A 16,316-nucleotide genomic window follows, 5' to 3' on the forward strand; every position below is an offset into this window, starting at 1 on the left:
ATATATATATATATATATATATATATATATATATATATATATATATATATATTCCTTGTAACTTGTGGACTGGGTACAATTCTAGGAGGGGCAGCTAGTATTATGGGAAAGCTTGATATCATCTGTTTCAGGAGGACACCCACTTAAAGAATTACCAGGCTCCATCAAAGCTTTAGAAATAGAGGAATTTATTGAGTAAATGGACAGGAGGCAGGTACAGGTGAAGTCTGTCTCCTTATGGGGAAAGGGTCCAGAAATTTTATACCTTGATTGATCAGAGCCCACAGTGAACCAGAAAGGAAGGTGGACAGGGTGGGGGGACAAACAAGCATGATTAGGTGGCATTCCTGTGTGACATGACTTGATGTCTGATGTAAAAGCACAGGTATATATTGTTTTTGACATGTTAAGCCTAATCATAAAGGAAGATGAGTTGCATATCTCAGAGAATTGAGAGATGTTTGATATGCAAACAGAAGGTGTACATCTATGGTAAAAACCCTTATCATAAGACTAGTGGAAATGTACCTAAAACAGAAAGAATTATATTTCTCAGAGAATCCTTTGTTTATGCAGTTGTCACTTAGTTGTGCCAGGGCCAACTGACTTTTTTTCTACCACCAGCACTCCTGGGGTGCAGGACTGAGGAATTCTTCAGGTACTCCTTTTAAACTGGGATTCATCTAGATGTTTGGGGACCCCCAGGGGAACTCTGTACCCCTATACCATGATGTCACTCAATGGATAGAACATCAGGATCAGAGTCAGGAAGACTAATCTTTGAGAGTTAAAATTTGGTCTCAGACACTTACTATGTGACCCTATTAGTCTTTGTTTTGTCTTTAAAAATCTAGAAAAGGAAATGGCAAGCCACTCTAGTTTCTTTGCCAAGAAAACACCAAATAAGGTTATAAAGAGTCATACATGACTGAAAACTACTAAACAGACAAAGCTAGGAAATCCAAAAATCTAATTAGGGGGATTAGGGTCCCTATGGCAAACTGTGCAGAAATAAATCTAAATTAACTTTGATGATTTATTTATGATAAAAGTTGTAATGTGTTTATGACTCACAAAGACTGAGGTCAGAGTTGTTCTTATACAAAATTAATCAGATATAGGTTGGTTAGTATATTCCTATATAAAAAAAGATAAATATAAAATAATCATAATAACAGAAGGATTAGAACAGAATTCAGCAACTAACAAAGTTAGAATTTTTGAGGAGGCTAATATTTAAACATTATCAGAATTTAAAACAGTTTTATATTTCTAATGAGACCATTTATATTTTAATTCAGCTGAACACTAGACCATATGCCTTGAATGAACTGACTGGTCAAATAGTAAAATTTGATTTTACTTTCTGTAGCAGAATTGTTTTATTCAAAAACTTCCTTTGCCAACATATATAATATCATATCTATCACTTGTTCCAACCTCATGGAATCTTAAGAGCTGTGAAACTCGACTTCCGGTTAAGATGGCGGCTTAGAGAAAGCTGAAGTTCAGATCTCCGGAAAACCCTTCCCGACCGATCTCAAACTAGAAGCTCCTAAGGCGCCGAAATTCAAAACGATCAACAGCACAGACCCTGGGAACCCTCCTCCTGGACCTGGACCCAGTTCAAAAGGTACGGCTCCCCTTAAAAGCCAGAACCCAAGATCCCTCGGACCTCAGGGGTAGGAGCGCAGAGTCCAAGGCTCCCGGAAGCGGCAGCCGCGCCGGGCTCAGAGAGCAGGGTCTGAGGAACAACAACCCTCAGGGTCTTCTACCCAAGTCCCAGTCCGGGTGAAAGTTACTGCCTGGGGCCTCTGCTGCAGAGAGCCGGTTGGTCCGGGTGAAAGTTACTGCCTGGGGCCTCCGCTGCAGAGAGCTGGTCAAAACAATAGCAACCCTCAGGGCGGGCAAGACAGCCTCACGGGCTGGATCCTGCTATCCAAGTCTCAGTGAAAGTCTGTGCTCTCGGAGCTTGGGGAAGCGGCAGCCCATCCCCCCGCAGGCCGACGAAACAGCCTCACGGCCAGCGATTCTGAAGGCAACTTCCGGAAATCGAGCCAGGGGGAGAGTGTGGCCTCGTGGTCCAACCCTTCCATTCCAGTTCCAGTGAGGCATATTCAGTTTAACCCAGGGAACGCTCATAGAACCAACATCTGCCCAGGACTAAAGCCTCTGATCACCAGACAAAGACAAGAAAAGCCAATCCTCCACGTTCAGAGATGACAAACTCCACAGAAGCACCGAAGCCCCAAAATACCAAGAAAAATAAGAAGAAAGGGGCGACTCTGGACACATTCTATGGAGCCAAAATACAAAATACAGAGCAGATAGAAGAAGATATACAAGAAAATTCTCCAAAATCTTCCAAAGGAAATAGAAACTCTCCACAAACCCATGAAGAATTTGAATCAGAAAGGACCAAAAAGATGGAAGCCCTCTGGGAGGAAAAGTGGGAAATGATGCAAAAGAAATTCACGCATCTACAAAACCAGTTTGACCAAACTGTAAAAGAAAACCAGGCTTTAAAGCAAGAACTAATAAAGCAAAGCCAAAACACCAAGAAATTAGAAGAGAACATAAAATATCTCACCGACAAGGTGATAGATCTGGAAAACAGGGGGAGAAGAGAAAATTTAAGAATAATTGGACTCCCAGAAAAGCCAGAAATAAACACCAAACTGGACATGGTGATACAAGATATAATCAAAGAAAATTGCCCAGAGATTCTAGAACAAGGGGGCAATACATCCACTGACAGAGCTCACAGAACACCTTCTACACTAAACCCCCAAAAGACAACTCCCAGGAATGTAATTGCCAAATTCCAAAGCTATCAAACAAAAGAAAAAATCCTACAGGAAGCCAGAAAAAGACAATTTAGATATAAAGGAATGCCAATCAGGGTCACCCAAGACCTTGCAAGTTCTACTCTGAATGATCGTAAGGCATGGAACATGATCTTCAGAAAGGCCAGAGAGCTGGGTCTCCAACCAAGAATCAGCTACCCAGCAAAACTGACTATATACTTCCAAGGGAAAGTATGGGCATTCAACAAAATAGAAGACTTCCAACTTTTTGCAAAGAAAAGACCAGAGCTCTGTGGAAAGTTTGATACCGAAAATCAAAGAGCAAGGAATACCTGAAAAGGTAAATATTAAGGAAAGGGGAAAAATGTTATCTTCTTTTACTCAAACTCTCTTCTATAAGGACTACATTTATACCAACCTATGTATACTAATATGTGGGGAAAATGTAATGTATAAATAGGGGGTAAAGAAAGACCAAATAGAATAATGGTTCTCACACAAAGATTCACAGGGGAAGGGGAGGGGAAGAAAACTCCTATAAGAAGGAGAGGAAGAGATGGGGGGGGGTTTACTTAAACCTCAATCTCAGGGAAATCAACTCTGAGAGGGAAAAACATCCAGATCCATTGGGATCTTGAATTCTATCTTACCCAACAAGGGTAAGGAGAAGGGAAAACCAAGGGGGGGAGGGGGAGAGGGAGAACAAAAAGGGAGGGAAAGAGAGGGGGGAGGGGGAGGGAACAAAAAGGGAGGGACTAAAAAGGGAAACATCAAGGGAGGGGACAAGGGGGACTGATTCAAAGTAAATCACTGGACTAAAAGGTAGAGCCGAAGAAGAAAAGGTTAGAATTAGGGAAGGCAATCAAAATGCCAGGGAGTCCACAAATGACAATCATAACTTTGAACGTGAATGGGATGAACTCACCCATAAAACTTAGACGAATAACTGAATGGATTAGAATCCAAAACCCTACCATATGTTGTCTTCAAGAAACACACATGAGGCGGGTTGACACCCACAAGGTCAGAATTAAAGGATGGAGTAAGACCTTCTGGGCCTCAACTGATAGAAAGAAGGCAGGAGTGGTAATCATGATATCTGATAAAGCCAATGCAAAAATAGACCTGATCAAAAGGGATAGGGAAGGTAATTATATTTTGTTAAAACGGACTCTAGACAATGAGGAAATATCATTAATCAACATGTATGCACCAAATAATATAGCACCCAAATTTCTAATGGAGAAACTAGGAGAATTGAAGGAAGAAATAGACAATAAAACCATACTAGTGGGAGACTTAAACCAACCATTATCAAATTTAGATAAATCAAATCAAAAAATAAATAAGAAAGAGGTAAAAGAAGTGAATGAAATCTTAGAAAAATTAGAATTAATAGACATATGGAGAAAAATAAATAGGGATAAAAAGGAATACACCTTCTTCTCAGCACCACATGGCACATTCACAAAAATTGACCATACATTAGGTCACAGAAACATAGCACACAAATGCAAAAAAGCAGAAATAATGAATGCAGCCTTCTCAGATCACAAGGCAATAAAAATAATGATTAGTAATGGTACATGGAAAACCAAATCTAAAACCAATTGGAAATTAAACAATATGATACTCCAAAACCGTTTAGCTAAAGAAGAAATCATAGAAACAATTAATAATTTCATCAAGGAAAATGACAATGGCGAAACATCCTTTCAAACCTTTTGGGATGCAGCCAAAGCGGTAATCAGAGGCAAATTCATATCCCTGAAAGCTCATATTAACAAACAAGGGAGAGCAGAGATCAATCAATTGGAAATGCAATTGAAAAAACTCGAAAGCGATCAAATTAAAAACCCCCAGCAGAAAACCAAATTAGAAATCCTAAAAATTAAGGGAGAAATTAATAAAATCGAAAGTGATAGAACTATTGATTTAATAAATAAGACAAGAAGCTGGTACTTTGAAAAAACAAACAAAATAGACAAAGTACTGGTCAATCTAATTAAAAAAAGGAAGGAAGAAAAGCAAATTCACAGCATTAAAGATGAAAAGGGGGACAGCACCTCCAATGAGGAGGAAATTAAGGCAATCATTAGAAATTACTTTGCCCAATTATATGGCAATAAATACACCAATTTAGGAGAAATGGATGAATATATACAAAAATACAAACTGCCTAGACTAACAGAAGAGGAAATAGAATTCTTAAATAATCCCATATCAGAAATTGAAATCCATCAAGCCATCAAAGAACTTCCTAAGAAAAAATCCCCAGGGCCTGATGGATTCACCTGTGAATTCTATCAAACATTCAGAGAACAGTTAACCCCAATACTATACAAACTATTTGACATAATAAGCAAAGAGGGAGTTCTACCAAACTCCTTTTACGACACAAACATGGTACTGATTCCAAAACCAGGCAGGTCAAAAACAGAGAAAGAAAACTATAGACCAATCTCCCTAATGAATATAGATGCAAAAATTTTAAATAGGATACTAGCAAAAAGACTCCAGCAAGTGATCAGAAGGATCATTCACCATGATCAAGTAGGATTCATACCAGGGATGCAGGGCTGGTTCAACATTAGGAAAACCATCCACATAATTGACCACATCAACAAGCAAACTAGCAAGAACCATATGATTATCTCAATAGATGCAGAAAAAGCCTTTGATAAAATACAACACCCATTCCTATTAAAAACACTAGAAAGCATAGGAATAGAAGGGTCATTCCTAAAAATAATAAACAGTATATATCTAAAACCAACAGCTAATATCATCTGCAATGGGGATAAACTAGATGCATTCCCAATAAGATCAGGAGTGAAACAAGGATGCCCATTATCACCCCTACTATTTGACATTGTACTAGAAACACTAGCAGTAGCAATTAGAGAAGATAAAGAAATTGAAGGTATCAGAATAGGCAAGGAGGAGACCAAGTTATCACTCTTTGCGGATGACATGATGGTCTACTTAAAGAATCCTAGAGATTCAACCAAAAAGCTAATTGAAATAATCAACAACTTTAGCAAAGTTGCAGGATACAAAATAAACCCACATAAATCATCAGCTTTTCTATATATCTCCAACACAGCTCAGCAGCAAGAACTAGAAAGAGAAATCCCATTCAAAATCACCTTAGACAAAATAAAATACCTAGGAATCTATCTCCCAAGACAAACACAGGAACTATATGAACACAACTACAAAACACTCGCCACACAACTAAAACTAGACTTGAACAATTGGAAAAACATTAACTGCTCATGGATAGGACGAGCCAATATAATAAAAATGACCATCCTACCCAAACTTATTTATCTATTTAGTGCCATACCCATTGAACTACCAAAATACTTCTTCACTGATTTAGAAAAAACCATAACAAAGTTCATTTGGAAGAACAAAAGATCAAGGATATCCAGGGAAATAATGAAAAAAAACACATATGATGGGGGCCTTGCAGTCCCAGACCTCAAACTATACTACAAAGCAGCAGTCATCAAAACAATTTGGTACTGGCTAAGAAACAGAAAGGAAGATCAGTGGAATAGACTGGGGGAAAATGACCTCAGCAAGACAGTATACGATAAACCCAAAGATCCCAGCTTTTGGGACAAAAATCCACTATTCGATAAAAACTGCTGGGAAAATTGGAAGACAGTGTGGGAGAGACTAGGAATAGATCAACACCTCACACCCTACACCAAGATAAATTCAAAATGGGTGAGTGACTTAAACATAAAGAAGGAAACCATAAGTAAATTGGGTAAACACAGAATAGTATACATGTCAGACCTTTGGGAGGGGAAAGGCTTTAAAACCAAGCAAGATATAGAAAGAATCACAAAATGTAAAATAAATAATTTTGACTACATCAAACTAAAAAGCTTTTGTACAAACAAAACCAATATAACTAAAATCAGAAGGGAAACAACAAATTGGGAAAAAATCTTCATAGAAACCTCTGACAAAGGTTTAATTACTCATATTTATAATGAGCTAAATCAATTGTACAAAAAATCAAGCCATTCTCCAATTGATAAATGGGCAAGGGAAATGGATAGGCAGTTCTCAGATAAAGAAATCAAAACTATTAACAAGCACATGAAGAAGTGTTCTACATCTCTTATAATCAGAGAGATGCAAATCAAAACAACTCTGAGGTATCACCTCACACCTAGCAGATTGGCTAACATAACAGCAAAGGAAAGTAATGAATGCTGGAGGGGATGTGGCAAAGTAGGGACATTAATTCATTGCTGGTGGAGTTGTGAACTGATCCAACCATTCTGGAGGGCAATTTGGAACTATGCCCAAAGGGCGACAAAAGAATATCTACCCTTTGACCCAGCCATAGCACTGCTGGGTCTGTACCCCAAAGAGATAATGGACACAAAGACTTGTACAAAAATATTCATAGCTGCACTCTTTGTGGTGGCCCAAAACTGGAAAACGAGGGGATGCCCATCAATTGGGGAATGGCTGAACAAACTGTGGTATATGTTGGTGATGGAATACTATTGTGCTCAAAGGAATAATAAAGTGGAGAAGTTCCATGGAGACTGGAACAACCTCCAGGAAGTGATGCAGAGCGAGAGGAGCAGAACCAGGAGAACATTGTACACAGAGACTAATACACTGTGGTATAATCGAACGTAATGGACTTCTCCATTAGGGGCGGTGTAATGTCCCTGAACAACTTTCAGGGATCCAGGAGAAAAAAAAACACCATTCATAAGCAAAGGATAAACTATGGGAGTGGAAACACCGAGAAAAAGCAACTGCCTGAATACAGAGGTTGAGGGGACATGACAGAGGATAGACTTTAAATGAACACTCTAATGCAAATACTATCAACAAAGCAATGGGTTCAAATCAAGAAAACATCTAATGCCCAGTGGACTTACGCGTCGGCTATGGGGGGTGGGGGGGAGGAAAAGAAAATGATCTATGTCTTTAACGAATAATGCTTGGAAATGATCAAATAAAATATATTAAAAAAAAAAAAAAGAGCTGTGAAACTCACTACTTGTGACAGGTTCCTCTCAGTATATTTGTTTTCCTAAGGTCAGAAAAAAACAGTCATGAAAAGCAGAGGTGCTGTGAGTCTCAATAATAAATAAAGGATTAAAAGGATTTTGAAAATTGTACAATACTATATAAATTCCAGTTATTTTGTGTATTTCCTTAGCTTGTAATTGGACTCAGAAATAAAGACAGGGGACAAAGTTGGACAAAGAAAACCCAGAAGTTCCCGTAGACAGATGAAGGACTCCTCTTAACTGATTTGTCCAGAGAAGACCATCATTAATAACCACTGATAAACTGAGGAAGATGGAACAAATATCTTCCTGAGATCTGCATGTCTCACTGAGAGACATCTTTGTACACTTTTGTACACCCATAATCATCTGCCCTTGAGGTCACATGTCCACTTCAGTTAGTTCAAGTCACATGCTCTTTCCCCCTCCTTTTCTATCACATACCCAGCTCTTCAACAAAACCAATAAAAACTCCATCTTTTGTTACTTTGAGCAGGCAGATTTCTACCTGCAAGCCTGCCTCCCATCCATCTCACTAATGAATCTCTAAATTTATTGGGGGACCTTGTAATTCCTTAGGTATGGTCTCTTCCAGAATCAGGATCACTCACTCCATAACAAGCTGATAGGTACACTCTGGTGATGAAATCATTCCCTGAACCTTTTATTGCACTCTTGCTGAACTCAAGTAATGTTTAATAGGGCAATTCATCTATGGACAACAATCAAGGCAGGAGAGCTAGAATACTTCCAACTGTCACTTCCAGGTTCTTCTCTTATCTTCTTCACTAAGTATTCTTTCTTTCCTTGATGTTCATATAATTCTCATATTCCACTCAATCAAAATCCTAGTACCTGAGGTCTATAGACTTCTAGGACACTCTTCTTCCTTCATCAATGAATTCAGATTCTGGCTCACAAACTTTCCTCCCTAATTCCTGCTATCATACTAAGGGATTTCAATATATGTAATATTACTTCCTCAAACACATTAATTACTTAAGAATTTTTCATGACCTACTTTCCAATCTCACCTCAGTCATGAAGAAAGTAGTTATATCCTTTATCTTGCCATCATCCATAATATTTGTGCCTCTATGTTCAAGAAATCCAGATTCACTATTGCAATACAGTTGCTTCCCACCTCTTCCTCTGCCTTCCTATACCACTCCACTTTTCATCTATAATATGACATACATTCCATTAAATATTTCAGTTGTATCCCAGACCATCACTTCTGCACTAGCTATTCTCTCCTCCTTTCTCCATCTTGATCCTTTGGTGAACCAGTTCAACTTTACAATAGCTTCTTTTCTTGAGTCCCTTTTCCCTTTTGTGCCTGGCAAGCCTCAGTTTTGGATTTCTCTCATTACCTGATATTTTCACTCCTATACTTGTGCTGCTATAAGTTAGAGAAAATTCCACAACCCTTCTCAATGCATCCACTATAAATTTATATGATTTAACCTCAGCTAAGTCCTCAGTGCTACTAGGCAATTACTTTTTTTACCTCCTCCACTATCTTCCTCTCCACAACAGCTCTTTCAAATACTTTCATCCCATTTTCAAACTTCCTTTGACTCCTTGTCTTTCTCCTGTTAGTTGAAAAGCTTGCCTCATATTCTGCTGAAAAAATTGAGAACATTCTTCAAGACTATTCTCTTCTCTATTTCTCCTCAGCTCATATCAATCAATCATTTTTTCCACTATCTCCATCTTCACTTTTGTCTCAAAGAGGACATTTTACTTGCCAAAGCAAACAACTCTACCTGAATGAATGATTCCCTTGCATGCAGATGAAAGCATATTATTTTTCAATTGTTTATTTGGGTTTCTGCTCTGGGATTTTGGTTTTATAAGAATATTCACATAAAAACAATATGTAAATATGTTATATATTCTTTTTAATAAAATTATAAATTATTTCTAAATTTAATATCTGATCCATGCCTTTTTTGGAATTAAATTGTTTAGTTTCCCATTAATTTTTTATTTGTATTTCCATTGACTCTTATTAATTATAATTTTTATTACATTAAAATCTGAAAAGGATATATTTATTATATTTCCTTTTCTGCTTTTGGTTATGAAGTTTCTATGCCCTAGTAATGATCAGTTTTTGTGTAGGTGGCATATACTACTGAGAAAAAGGTATATTCCTTTCTATTTCAATTCAATTTCTCTAGAGATTTAATAAATATAACTTTTAGAATTTCATTCACTTCCTTCACTTCTTTCTGTTTTTGTTTGTTTTGTTTTGGTTTTTGATTCAATCTGTCTAGATCTGAATGAGGGAAGTTTCAGTCCCTGACTAGCATAGTTTCACTGTCTATATCCTCCTAAAGCTCATTTAATTTCTCCTTTAAAATTTTGTAGGCTATACCATTTGGTGCATACATGTTTAGTATTTATATTATTTCATTATCTATGGTACCTTTTAGCAAGATGCCATTTCCTTTCTTTTCCCTTTTAATTCAATCTATCTTTGCCTAAGCTTTGTCTGAGATGATGATTGATACTACATTTTTTTTAACTTTAGATGATGCACAATAGATTCTGTTCCAGCCTCCTACTTTTACTCTTGGTATCTCCCTGCCTTTGATGTATTTCTTGTAAACAACATATTATAGCATTCTGATTTTTCATCAACTCTGCTATCTGCCACCATTTTGTGGATGAGTTCATCTCATTCAGATTCACAGTTATGATGATCATCTTTGAATTCTCCTCTATCTTATTTTCTCCTTTTGATCCTGCTTTTTCTCACTCTATCCCTCCTCAAAAGGATTTGTTTTTGCTTTTAATCACTCCTTCCTATTTCATTATTCCTCATATTATGCCCCCCTTCCATCTTATTACCCTCCTATTTCTATAAAAGGTAAGATAGGATTCTACACCCACATAAGTATAGTTGTGATTTCCTTTCCAAGCCAATTTGGGTGGGAGTAAGGTATAATCATTGCCTGTCACCACCCCCATCCTCCATTAGAAATATTTTTCATGCTTCTATGGTGAGATAATTTACTGTCCCTTCACTTTTCTTTCAGTGGAATCCTCCTTTTCATGCCTTGGGTTTTTTTTTTTTTCGAATATCATGACATTCTCCTCCCTCTCCTCTTCCTCTTCTTTTTCTTCTTGTTCTTTTTGTTGTTATTATTCTTTTTCTTGTCCTTCTTCTCTTTGTTCTTCTTGTTCTTGTTCTTATTCTTTTTGATCTTCTTCATCCTAGGTTTCTCATTTGTCTCCAAGGCCATAACCATAACTGCATTAGTCACTCTCTTCTATTTTCCACATCTTGAACTTTTTGAACCAGGTTAACTCTATATATACCATACTTTTCTCTTGAATCTTTGGCCCCTTATCATGACAAAATCAAGAGGTGATTGAGAGTTGCAAGGGCTGCAGAGATGTGAAAAAGGATGAGGATTAAGAAAAATAAATGAATTTGGTAATTGAGAAATCATTGGTAACTTCAGTAACTTTGGAGAGAAGAGTTTCAATTGATGAATGAGTTCAGAAACCAGATAAAGGATTAAGAAGTGAGTAGAATGTAAGTGGAGAAATTATTTACTGATTGACCTTCATGTATGGAATGATCTCTTCCTCTTGACTTTCCTAAATTCCTTCAAATTCCAACTAACACATTGTCTTCTATTAGAAGCATTTCCCAACCTCTTAATTCTGATGCTTTTAATTTTTCAATCATCTGTTTTTCTTTTATATAGCTTATTTGTACATATTTGTTTAATTCATGTCTTCCCCTTTAGGTATTGAGCTTTGTGAAGGTAGGGATTGTCTTTTGTCCTTTTTTGTGCCCCCAGGACTTAGTACAATGCATGGCACATAATCTAAATGTTCACTGACTAAGCTAATTGACTGGTTTTCACTTTTTAGTGTCATTTATTGCTTTTGATTCTTATGTCCTTTAAGATTTTGGTAACTTGGACTTGATCAAATACTTCATTCACAGTTCTCACCACCATTTCCAATTTACTTCCTAGAAGAACACAGGATAATCAGTCTCAATGATTTTTTCATTATCCACATGTCATTTTGAGCAGTTCTTTTACTTATCAGTATAAAGTTGATAAAATAATTTCACTTCTATGTGCTTCAGATTTTTCATCTGTAAAGTTAGTTGGACTAATAATACGCCAAGGCCCTTCTTATATCTAAATCTAGCAACATAATATTGCAGAACTAGCTAGTAATTTCATGAAATCTGTTTCTGGTTTTAGCTGAGGGAGGACTTCAGTGTGTGTGTGTGTGTGAGAGAGAGAGAGATACAGACAGACAGACACACACACACACACACAAAATACTTATTATTTGCCTGTATGCCTGGTCTATTTTACCTGAATAAACATTTTAAGATTGTTCTTTAGTCAGCTATCTGGGAAAAGTGTCATTTATGCTACTAAAGAAAGTAACAGCCTTTCCTGTTTCTAAACTCATACTTCTCATCAATCTAAGCAACAATTTTGGAAATAGAAAAACAAATTAAAAAAAACAAAGTTTATGATAATCAATTTAGAATAATAATAAAATTATAGCATATTAATATTGATATTAATTTTATTGATAATAATGATGTTATTGTACCATTAGGATAAATGGATATGATAAGTTAGGAGAAATATTAGAAGATGTGCAAACTAATAAAGAATGAAGTAAGTACAAGTAATAAAACAATATACATGTAAATGAGGTATAAAAGAGGTGTCCTATAACCTATAAACCTTGTGTGAAGATTCTACATAATTTTATATGACTAGAGTCCCTTGGACACTGGATGAATACCACATAGGTAACATCCAGAAACTGAGACTCAGTCATATACTGTTTGTATGTGTGTGTGTGCATACATATATACCCCTACACATTCATATGTACCTACACATCTATAAGCATATGGATATGTCTGTAGATCAAGATAGGTGGTTTTAGCTAAGGAGGACTTTGAAAATGTAGTATATGCACACAAACATATATCTTTATATATATATATATATATATATATATATATATATGCCTCTATACACAAATGTATATAGTTATATGTATATACCTCAAATATATATATATATATATATATATATATATATATATAAAACAATGAAAATACAAAACAGTATATTTAGTGATACATGAGCAGTCAAGCTTCAGATTGACTATTATTTGAGACTACCAAATTGGGGGAATATAGGATTTATTTCTCCTTCCTCCACCTCCTCATCATTCATGCAATATAACAGTATATTCACTAGTCCAGAAGAATCAATACCATCCAATATTAGGAAAGTCAGTTCAAGAGGATTATAAGCCCTATTTAAAGAAACTGATAGTCATGGGATAGAGGACTAGTCATCCAAAGAAGAAACAATCTTCAAGGAAAGTATACTCCTGAAAACATAGGAGAGGGCTAGATATGAACTAAAAAGAAGAGGAGGGAGAATACAATAAGTATTTCTTTTTTAAAAAATAACTACTATGTAAGCAAGCACTGTGTTAAATACTTTACAGATATCTCTTGATCCTTACAGCAAAACAACCCTATAAGAAAGTGTTGTTATGTGACTTGCTAAAGATCAGAAAGCTAGTAAATTTCTGATGCTATATTGAAGTCAGGTCTTTTTTACTCCAGACTAAGTATTCTATCTACTCTTCCATCTAGTCCAGGAAATTGAGAATTTCAATGCAAAAAATTGAAAAGAGTAGGAGAAAGATTTCCCAGACTCTAAATTTACAGAATTTTTAATTGCCAAGGCATAAATTTGTTCCTTGTTTCACTAATATTATACTCTAATTTTGTGCTTTTCTTTCCACAGATGTTATGTGCATTTATGGGGAAATGTACTACAGGAGTATGTTTATATGTGTGTATATATCTGCTTTCTTTTTTGGAGGCATGTTTTCTTTTTGTTAAGTTAATCTATGATAATTAATAATGAAAAGAACCTATGGAGTCTACTGGATGAATTAAGAAGGAGGACACTGGAAAAGGTGAATGAGCTTTAGTTTTTTTGTTTCTTTTTAAAACCCATACCTTCCGTCTTGGAGTCAATACTGTGTATTGGCTCCAAGGCAGAAGAGTGGTAAGGGCTAGGCAATGGGGGTCAAGTGACTTGCCCAGGGTCACACAGCTACGAAGTGACTGAGGCTGGATTTGAACCTAGGACCTCCCATCTCTAGGCCTGGTTCTCAATCCACTGAGCTACCCAGCTGCCCCCTATGAGCTTTAGCTTTAAAAGTGCATGCTCCCAAGGACTGCCCTAGAAGCTGGAATTAGTAGTTTTAACCTGCAGGTAAGACACAAGTCTAGAGGAGAACCCAGAAAGGGGTGCTACATTTATAACGAGTCTAATAACTTAAATGAAAGCTTAAAAAGACTCCAATCACATTCTTTGCAATGACCAATATTTATTCAATAATCAGAACCACTCACATCCAGGACCAAGTTTAAAAGCTGAGGAGATCAATTCATTTTTAGTGGATTTGCTGAATATTTGTTTTTCCCATTGAAATAGATAATTCAATTTTATGGAGGAGAATTTACTTGTAAAGAAAGGAAAAGTAAAACAGATGTGCATAAGAGCAGTTATAATACATAGGTAAATTACAAGAAAAGGGGAATTATGGACAACAATAAATGATTACTAGTCAATTTTAGATTATTAAAGATTTGAAATGGAAATGTCTAGCTCTTATTCACTGGAACACCATAGGACAAAGATCTATAGAAAATTAAGGATGCTTGACAAAGGAGATTCTCATCAATGTGACTAAAACCAACATGGTTTGAGCCAAGAAATAGTATCTTCTTGGCAAAAGAGAGGACTTGGGACCCTTGCCAGAACCAATAGATGCTTTCTTCCTCTGACCTTCAGCATAATTTAAAGGCATCTGACCTTCAACTCATTTTTTTATTCTCAACTAACAAAATGCAGGTATGTATAGAAATGCCTTTTCTTTTTGTGGCATGAAGTCAAGTAGAGGGATCAGACACCAAGAAATGTAGACAAGAGTTCAAGAGGGTCAGTTATATGCATAGGGATAGCTTTATCAAAGCATAAAGAAAACAGGAAAGATGAATGAAGAGGGAAAGTGGCAAAAAGTAATTGTCTGATTTTCATGCTCAATACATGAAAAAAAAAACTTGAAATAAGACTTAACAGAGCGCATAGAGTCAAATTATAGAGGAATGTGAATGCTACAATGAGATAAACATGTGATTGAGTCAATTAATTAAAATTATGTTTTTGTTGTTGTTGTTTTTCTAGTTATATCACAGTTATCAAATACACCACACTGGAGACTTTCCCTTCTCTAGGAGTTTACATGTTTCTATCTCTACATGTCTATTTCTTGTCCATCTGGATCCATCACTGCCATTCAACAACTCCCTTCTGAAGTTGGCATCCTTTTACTACCTAATTTTCCACATTTTAGTAGTGTCACATCTCTAAGTTGTAATAATTAAAATTAGTTGCCAAATGTAATAATGGTTAAAAAAATTGTTGTTGTCACCATTTATAAAAGTTAAAGTTAAACTGAGTCAATAGACTGTTAGTATCTTTATTTATAGCAAGGTAAAGATATTAAAGTGGGAAATATAGGAAGGAGGTAGAAAAATATCACCTACCTAAAAATACCCCAAGTCCTAATTCTCAAGCCTCCAGATCCCAAATGCAAATCCAAATGCAAATCTGGCCAGAATCCAAAGTCTGGATCAGGAAACCGAAATCCAAAGTGTAAAAAAATGCTGAAAAAGCACTGTGAACCTTCAGCATACATGATGGGTAGACCTCCAAGAATCCCACCAGAACTCACACTCCCTAGACTAAAGGCCACCAAGAGAAGCCAAGCAAGAAACCAAGCCTCTAAGAATGAAGAGTTGAATGAATCTCTCGGGCTTCCACTTATATACAGTTTTCTCCACCTATCAGCTCTCCTCCTCATATCTCAGGAATCAATCACAACCTTTCAATTTGCCTAGCACTGTCCCCTTGGCAATGCTTATGGCCTTTTAGGATATGAACTTTCTTTGTTAGTCACTTACTAAGTGTTAAATAGGGATACTTTAAGTTCTTGATTGATTAAATTAAAATAGACAAAGGGAATAAAAATTCCCTTTCACAATGTCAATAGATTACAAAATGGAGGTCCAGTGAAAGAAAATGATCACCTGGCCATTTCCAGGAACCCTGATTTGTAATGGTCTTTTGCCACCATAAGCAAGATGATACCATGTGTTGGAAGAATTTAATATTTCTACACAGATATATATTTTGTAAAGTTTATTAGAAAGGGTAGACAATTATTCCTCTAAGTAACTTGACCATGTGGTCCCTAGACTGCCAGTCTTTTCCTCCTTCCCTCTCACCTGCCTCTTCTTTTCCTGACTTCTTCCTTCTTTGTTCTCTTCTCAGTTCTCCCTCTCACAATCCAAAAG

The sequence above is a fragment of the Monodelphis domestica genome, chromosome 1 (genome assembly GCF_027887165.1).
Source record: "Monodelphis domestica isolate mMonDom1 chromosome 1, mMonDom1.pri, whole genome shotgun sequence".
Classification (NCBI taxonomy): Eukaryota; Metazoa; Chordata; class Mammalia; order Didelphimorphia; family Didelphidae; genus Monodelphis; species Monodelphis domestica.